This window comes from Panulirus ornatus, chromosome 28 (genome assembly GCF_036320965.1).
Source record: "Panulirus ornatus isolate Po-2019 chromosome 28, ASM3632096v1, whole genome shotgun sequence".
NCBI classification, from domain to species: Eukaryota; Metazoa; Arthropoda; class Malacostraca; order Decapoda; family Palinuridae; genus Panulirus; species Panulirus ornatus.
Genome location: NC_092251.1, coordinates 17,666,054 through 17,674,845, shown reverse-complemented (window position 1 = coordinate 17,674,845; position 8,792 = coordinate 17,666,054). Strand labels below are relative to the sequence as shown.

The following is an 8,792-nucleotide window of genomic DNA, read 5'->3' as shown; positions in this document are numbered from 1 at the left end:
ATCCTTCGCGGATAAAAAAAACATTTCCAAACCATCAACTACGATGATGGACTTGGTGACATTCATCCTCATTCATTATCCTATCAATCAAAATGTACCTCGGACATTTCAGTTGGAGAGGGTGTGATATCTATAAAGCTGAGGTAGGTGAAGGCTGCAAGTGGTTAATGCAAACCCCTGAACCAAGTGCTGCAGTAGTACCGTTAAGTATCTGAGCAGCAAGATTTTTAACTGAACACTGGTGATATCAATTCTGCAAATAGGTTACAATTATGTCACACGATTTCCCCCGTTATAATACGATATTTGCATGAACACCCCTGCCTCTCCTTCTCGTAAGCAAGATATCGATACATTCCATCATTCGCCAGCGGTAAAGTTGGCCGATACCGAAATTATCAAATTTTTCTCTTCACCGACGACTCTTCGTTCGTATCACACTGATGCGTTGTTGTGCGAGGTTCGATATTCAATACATCATGAAATATATTGAACAATGAATTTCAAAAACCCTTCAAAACAAAGCAAGGGTAGCGGCAACGCAGGGAAGAGCAGTAACAAGTAGCTCTGAAAGAACGACTACAGCTCCGAACATGCCAGTAGCTGGCACGCGACAGAGTCGGAACACCAAAGACTGCACATTGTCCTGCGCAATGTCGCTGCGCATGTAGTTATGGCTACCACCGTTAGGGAGCAGTGATGGCTTGCCTAACTGACGTATTCGAGCATGTTGATCATGTGGAACTTATTTAGCTAAACTCCATATATGCAAAGTTTTATTAGTGAGACGAATATAACGATGTTTTATTGGCCTCAATAATGTTCAAAACTTGCCATTTTGAAACAGTCCTAGAGAATTGAAGCGTTTTACTCAACTAAGGCCGCCAAGCACCTAAAATTGGCAAATGATAGAACAGCAAAGAACCCAACATTTACCAGAATTTGCGGAGCCCAATTCTAAGGCTTGAAAGCCAAGCAGAACGCAAGGGTCAGCGAATCTCATAAGCTTTGTCTAACTATGAACTAGGCAGACGCACTAGAGGACACCCTCCCGTTTAACACTGGCTACTGGCCCACAAAATGAAAAGAGCTTGTTCGAGCTCTCAAGAGGCTGGCTGCCAATTTTGACCCCTTCGAAAGGCAAATTAAAACGGTAGAACAGTTTCAGAACCCACGAACCTATGAAGTTCGCTGGCAACGAAGCAACGGTGTCCGTGCCTTTGTGACTGCTGCTGGGCTGGTCTCTAACAATATTCAGAGTGAGCCACTGAAGATAATACACTTTACTTTGATCCCAGCCCCGAGCACACAAACATAAGACGGCATTGCACTAAGTTTAAAAATCACTTCCTTGTAAACGCTTCACAGAGTGAAAAACACCCCTATAAGCGCTGTTCCACACTTAAAAAGCAATAAATATGTACGTCTACCAGACGCAGCACTTCGCATATGTTCAATAAACACAAAATTTGAATACAAGTGAATAATCCAAGGAAAGCAGTGAAGGTTAACGAAAGATAGGAGGGCTGAAAGAAGAGTGTTGATCATGGCATTCTAAACGAAACCAAAATGGCGTCTTAGCTAGGAGCTGTGCAATCTTCCTACGTATTGATACGTCGAATAAAAACTCAAGCAAGCCCCACTTAAGGAAAAATGCACAGAAACACTGCCTTAGTGCTAAGGAAAGTCTGACTTAACAAAAAGACGAGTAGACACCAAGACATCAGGCAAAACAGACTTGAAATACAGAGTATAAGAACACATCCGTCTGTGTAACCGACACAGAGAAGACTAAAAATGGTGGCCGAGTTCAGCAGCAATAAACATATACAAAGAAGTGCAATTTCAGACTGACATACTATTTTTTGTGATGCTTTTCATACACGTGAAGGAGGTACCACCCTCCTTGACTCAACGGTTTATCCCCCTATCAAACTTACATGTGAAGGAGGTACCACCATCTTTGACTCGACGAAGGTTTACCCCACTATCAAACTTACATGTGAAGGAGGTACCACCCTCCTTGAGGCAAGACACTTGAGTGCTATCATGACGGCTCCCTATCTCCCTCTTGCGATGTCAGCAGGCGGCTGAGGGTGACGTGGTCCTCGACGGTGGTCGGAAGGTCATCATATCCAACCCGTTGTTTGACTGGAATTATGGAAATGAACGGTGTCTTAATTTCTATTTCAACTTGAACACATTACGGCATATTTTTATTAGGTTAAATTACGACAAGTTGTATATAACATCTACCAGTCTTTATGTGTGGGTTATGATAGAGCTAAAGTCATGGGTACATTATAGATTAATCTATTATCATCCATCTTTGAATATTTGCTTAAAATGGGTGGCAACTGCGAGGACAAAAACCTCTCACTAGCAATGTTATCCTTTTCTTGTTCTGTGAAAATTTAGGATAAACAAAATGCAATCAGATGTCATCAGTTACCAGCAAAAGGAGCTTCGAAAGCTAGTCTCTTATTGTTTGTATACTGCAAACATAAAACTAAGTAGTCATTATTCCCATGTTGAGCTAAACTGCTAATTGAGGCAAATAACCATATAACTAACAACCTATATGGCCTATAAGCCTAATTTCATGACTTATAATCTACGTAATACCTTTGATATGAAAATGAGGTTATAAAAATGACAAATATTTCCAAATATATTGCCTACTTCATTGTTATCAAAACTTAGCCATACCCATATATAGCTACCGCGAACAGACACTTCGGATTTGGCTGCTAATAAACTCCGATGCAGGTTTTTCCATTCTCTATACATCATTCACCATTGCTGCTCCACTCCTTTTCACACACTGGGCACACGGAAACATAACGAATTGCACAATGTTTAAAAAACACTTCCTTGTAAACACTTCACCGAATGAAAAACACTCCCATGAGCACTATTCCACACTTAAAAAGCAATAAACAAGTATGTGTAACAGACGCAGCACTTCACATATGTTCAATAAACACCAAATTTCAATACAAGTGAAGAACCCAAAGAAATCAGTGAAGGTTAACAGAAGATAGGAGGGCTGAAAGAAGAGTGTTGATCATGGCATTCTAAACGAAACCATAATGGCGTCCTAGCTAGGAGCTGTGTAATCATTCCTACGAATTGATACGTCGAATAAATGCTCAAGGAAGCCTTACTTCTCAAGGAAAATGCACAGAAACATTGCCATAGTGCTAAGGAAAGTCTGACTTACCAAAAAGACGAGTAGACACCAAGACATCAGGCAACACAGACTTGAAATACAGAGCGTAAGAACACATTCGTCTTTGCCACCGACACAGAGAAGATTAAAAATGGCGGCCGAGCTCAGCAGCAAGAAACATATACAAAGAAGCGCAATTTCAGAATTTGACATACTAATTTTTGTGATGCTTGCAGTAACGCCATCTGGGGGCGAATCAAGAACTATTAGAAAACGGGAAACAGAGCTTAACTATCAAAGGAAACGAAGACCTTAAAAGTAATTGCAAGATATTCAAATCTGCCATAACTTCTGCAGGGAGTAAAGTCCTTTATTATACTTTGTGTGGTATAAATGTTATGTTTTGCCTTAGCAATGATAAGACTTAATATAAAGTGACATTTTGTTAACATACAAAATTCTTTGCTAGTGCTGATATGAATTAGTAATTATGTATATATGTCATGATCCTATCTTCGGTTTGTGCTAGTAATCTATGGTAATATAGATTTTCCTAATACTCTTACATTTCACTTTATTCTTGAATATTGATGAAAGGTAACAAATTATCGTGTGATATTCATTTGGTGCAATACAGTATTGATGAATTTATATCAGAACATATTTTTTCACCTTGTGATAGACTGTATGTACATGCGTACACACATGCGTGCAGTAATACAAAATAGGATATCAAAGTGTAACTGTGTGACATGCATGCATATCGAAATTCACATATAATCACAAGCAGTCATAAATCTGCTTAAAATATAAACACAGACAGTAATATATCATAGTCTTTAAAGAATTCAATGTAATGGATGTAAAATAGTTATCAAGTCTTCCAAATTAAGATAATTCTTTCAAAGTATAACAAACTGATATGCAAGAGTATTTCTATCTAGTCATACTCGTTGAAAACGAAAACACAGGTAGTAATATGCAGAGTCAGTTTATATTTCATATGATTTTTTAAAGCGAAATACAGGATCTTGCGAACAAACACACAAAGATGAAACAAGAGAACATGCGTAATTATTAGAATAAGGCTCATATTGAGGTGAATTAATCTTATAATGTCTGCCTGACAGTAAAGTGAATAAATAAAATAATTGCCAAATACAAGCACCTGTTAACGTCAAAAACGGTGGTAAAATTGATATCAAAACAACTCAAATAAGACCTAGATGGTGATGAAAAAAGCATCAAGCCATTGCTTGTAAACAGAGAATTGTGAATTGTTGAGAACGTACTGAAATAGATATACTCTTTTTTTGTATCTGCAAAAATGTTTAAGCTGCATTTTAGATGTTATCCGAGACCCTCATTCTAATGGAAATTAATATGCTTCGTACTATTGGGAACACAGGTCTATCTTTGTAAGTTTTTCCTTTGCAAAATTTCATATTAGCACAAATTATCCCTTTTATAACCAGTTACCATATTGTACCTAAATATTTCCTTCCAATTCCTTCATATAAACCATTATTACTTTTTTGGTACAGTAAGTCTACCGAAGTTGCCTATACTTTCTCCTTTATATACACCCATACTTTTATGCTGAAGGCTTGTGAAACAGATCAATGTTTTTTTTTTCTATATTTGTAGTATATGTATACAATTATAGTGTCATTATCCTTCGCGGATAAAAAAATCTTATTTCCAAACCATCAACTTCTACGATGATCGACTTGTGACATTCATCCTCATTCATTATCCTATCAATCAAAATGTACCTCGGACATTTCAGTTGGAGAGGGTGTGATATCTATAAAGCTGAGGTGGTGAAGGTTGCAAGTGGTTAATGCAAACCCCTGAACCAAGTGCTGCAGTAGTACCGTTAAGTATCTGAGCAGTAAGATATGTTTTTAACTGAACACTGGTGATATCAATTCTGCAAATAGGTTACAATTATGTCACACGATTTCCCAGTTAAAATACGATATTTGCATGAACACTCCTGCCTGTATGGATTTGTCCTAGTAAGCAGGATATTGATACACTCCATCATTCGTCAGCGGTAAAGTTGGCCGATACTGAAATTATTAACCTCTTCACTGACGACTCTTTCGTGTGTGTTGTGGGAGGTTCGACATTCAATACATCATGAAAACAATATACTTAATCAACCATTCAAATATTTTATTGCAATCGTTATCAAACGTTAATCATTCCTTACAGCTGGAAAGACAAAATATATTGGTGACATGAACAAACTTCATAACGTGAATAAATCAAACATACATACATTTTCCTCTACATACCGTAAAAGTACACATTGTCTTATGCTCATTATTGACATATGTATTAAGCAATAATAAGCCAATCAATTTATAAAGACAAATGAAACCCAATTTTTAGGTACAGTTTAATACACCGCCCAGCCTACAGAGCTCCCGAAAGGCGTGGACGTGCTTCAGTAGTTGATGGCTAGTCATCTTGTCTCCTGGTTGCCAGGTGTACACCATTTTTGCCCGAGCATGTTCAATGATAATTTGGTCTGTTCGCTGCTGGCTTGTCCAGGAGCTGCAGGGTGTCTTGCTCCTAGGGACCAGCGTTGAACGGCACGAGCAGTGTGGACGGGGCACCTATCGTTAACAGGAATGACAGACCCGGCAAGGAGAGGTAAACTCCTCGCCCGTAGAGACGGTAGAAACGTTCCTCCAGCACTTACTGCAACAGTCGTTTCAGTAAAGCAACCTCCAATGTGGAAAACGTCACCCAGGCCATGTAACTCACTCTCCTCTACATGAAACAGGTAAAGTGACATGAACGGACCTCCTCGCTCATGCTGGCTCGGTCATATGTGCCTGTGGAACATTATGACTAACGCATATTGTAGTGATTCGGCAAGATTTATATCAATATTGGTTTATAAACAGTATATCCTTAACTTTTGGTTACCCACATGAATTTCTCGTTACTATGGCGTTCTAAGTCTTTGAACAAGTTCTCAACGTCATATCGGTTACAGTTACTCCTCCAGCAGTGAACCTTACCATGAAAGTTGGATATACACATCTCCTCCGTGAACACTGCTTCAGACCAAATTTTGTTTTACTCCGAATGTGCTGTTCCCTCAGGCGTTCATTCCTCGCTGGAGTTCTGTGGTGTGTTCCTTTCTCGTGCAAAATTCACCTGCGGCTCAACGGGAAAACGTCTTATGCCCATCACGTTCGCTGGAGGGGGTTGCCTCTGCCGCTCATGTTGTCTCTGCCAATAATAAAACAACCATGTTCACAAAGAATGGACACTCATTCCCTAAATTAAATCTAAATTTCAATTAAGTTTAGATAGTCATAAGCCTAATTTCATAACTTTTATAATCTACGTAATACCTTTAATATAAAAATGAGGTTACAATGATGACTGAACTACACATCATTCACCATTTCTGCCATGTTCCACTCCTTTTCACACACTCTTATAACTTACATGAAGTCGTTAAGGTTACCGCTCTCCAACCTTCTTCTATTCCACTTTATGGTGTTGGAGGACAGGACAACTTCATGTGCGATACCCAGTATGGAGAACACATTATCAAGGAGATTGATCATGCGACCTCTGAGCATCAACCTGTCATCTCTCAGATTCACCCTAGCCTATCTCGCCGCGGTCCAGTAGACGAGCTACCGCTCCCCGGCCACCCGACCCAACCTACCTCACCATAAGTCAGTACACAAGCCACCACACTTGCCATTTCTGGGATACCTCACCGCGACCCAGTATAGTAACCACCGCTTCGCAGCTGACCGAACACAAACGTACCTCACAATGATCCAGTTTGGTAGCCACCATTCACCCGCCTATTCTAGCCACCTCACCTTGACCCAGTGCAGTACCTCCCCGCCCACCCGACCGTAGCCTATGAAAATCTTACCTAACCTACCAAGAAACAGATAATCATAATGGAAATGAGCCATTATTATTGTGGTCTGCTGGTGTGACAACGGATGAAGTGACCACGTATAGGGGAGGTTAGGCAGTGGGGCGAACTCTTACCACAATTTCTAAGTTCTTTCCCTGGCAACACGAAACTTCAAAAGGACCCGGTGGTCTGTTACTCTTTGTATTTTGCAAATCCAAAACAAAGATCGTCATTCGGATGAGCTAAACTATCAATTTGCAAAAACCATGTTAACTGCAATAACGTCTATGGCGTTCCAGGATGAACAATCATAAGCTGTCACCTGAGTGAATAGCAATATATTTCGAAGTCTCTGTCTACAGAGTTTTTTGTTCTCTACATTTTCTAGCAATTGTAATTATATTAAGTACACCTAACTATAGTCCATCACTCTACATTGGTTGCAACCATAAATCTCCAAATGTTACACTTACCCGACTACATATAAGACCTATGTTTATGCAGAAATCAGTCATCTCCGAGCCGGGAGCACGAAGCCAGCTGGCAGCTACCGAGCTGGAGACCAGTCACCTGTGGTCACATATCCTCACCTTTCCACCACCACAAGACTTTTGTCAGGAAATTGAGTTTTACCCAGAGTGTCTCAAGTGACCCTGAAACCTCCTCCACCACTACACTTGCCGGAACTTTAACGCGATACTGTCACTCACCACAACAACCCAGGAAATAAAACCAGAAACATAATAATCTTCGATTCCGCAATAAACGCGCTCGTCCGCCATCTCGAAGCAGAAGCGGGGCTTCATTGTATCTCAAATTGTTGTCTCAGTCCAGTGAAATGACTTGCATGGCCTTTTATCATTTTGTAACGTTCCCTTTTGACTATGCACTTCCTAATATTCCATGTATTTGTGCTACATGCACATGTTACTAAAGAATCTATGAAGGAAAATTATTTTTGTTACTTTATAATGTATATTGTAAATGCGAGTCCGTCCATGTCAGAGCCAATGTAACAATTCGGATTCAGACATCGTCCACGTTTATAATGTATTCCGACTCTTCTGACCAGTCAATTTCTAAACAATGTTTTACTTGTTTGTCTTTCTATGGTCAACCACGACTGAAAAAAAAAAAAAATGTGATCTTAAGAACATATTTTTTCCTTGATGATGGAAATTCAACGACCTTTTCTTATCACGATTAAAGATAGAACATCTGGCAGGACGGCCGTAGCCAGGACTAACAACCTATTTCATCATTTACCACACTCACCATAGAAAGTGGAATTGTGTCGACGGTTTTCAATAACCACATATGTCTTAAAGTACTTCCCTAACGTGCAATGAGAAGTGGACACAAAATCAACAGAAGAGTGTAAACTTACCATACTAAAACATTAGCAATATTCTCATCCTGCTTTTAATGTGGTATTTCCTGAAACAACCTTTGTCGACGGAAATATCTAAGCCACGTATGCCAACTGTCCTGATTGATTTACTTTTTTGTGGAGTGTCCGAGGCAGAAGGATCATCTGAATGTCCTAATCAAAGCATCTTATTAACGAGTATATACATATACGTCCTAATGTACGACAGTGCACTACGATGGCCTGTTCTCTGACACGCATAAGGTATTCGCTTCCCGCTAAAAGAGAACGGGTCACTCTCTGAAGAATCAAAGCCGCTTTTTCCAATGACGTCTAACCAGCTG

The 8,792-nt window shown here is 39.7% G+C and overlaps 1 long non-coding RNA gene across 1 annotated transcript; it reads right to left on the bottom strand.

Annotated features, from left to right (window-relative positions):
* Window positions 1-5,338: 5,338 nt before the first annotated feature.
* LOC139757872 (uncharacterized) lies at window positions 5,339-7,801 on the bottom strand. The gene is made up of 3 exons (XR_011714725.1): window positions 7,553-7,801; window positions 6,211-6,424; window positions 5,339-6,021 (listed from the first exon to the last, which is right to left on the bottom strand). It is a non-coding gene; the product is annotated as an uncharacterized lncRNA (long non-coding RNA).
* Between the last annotated feature and the right edge of the window lie 991 nt (window positions 7,802-8,792).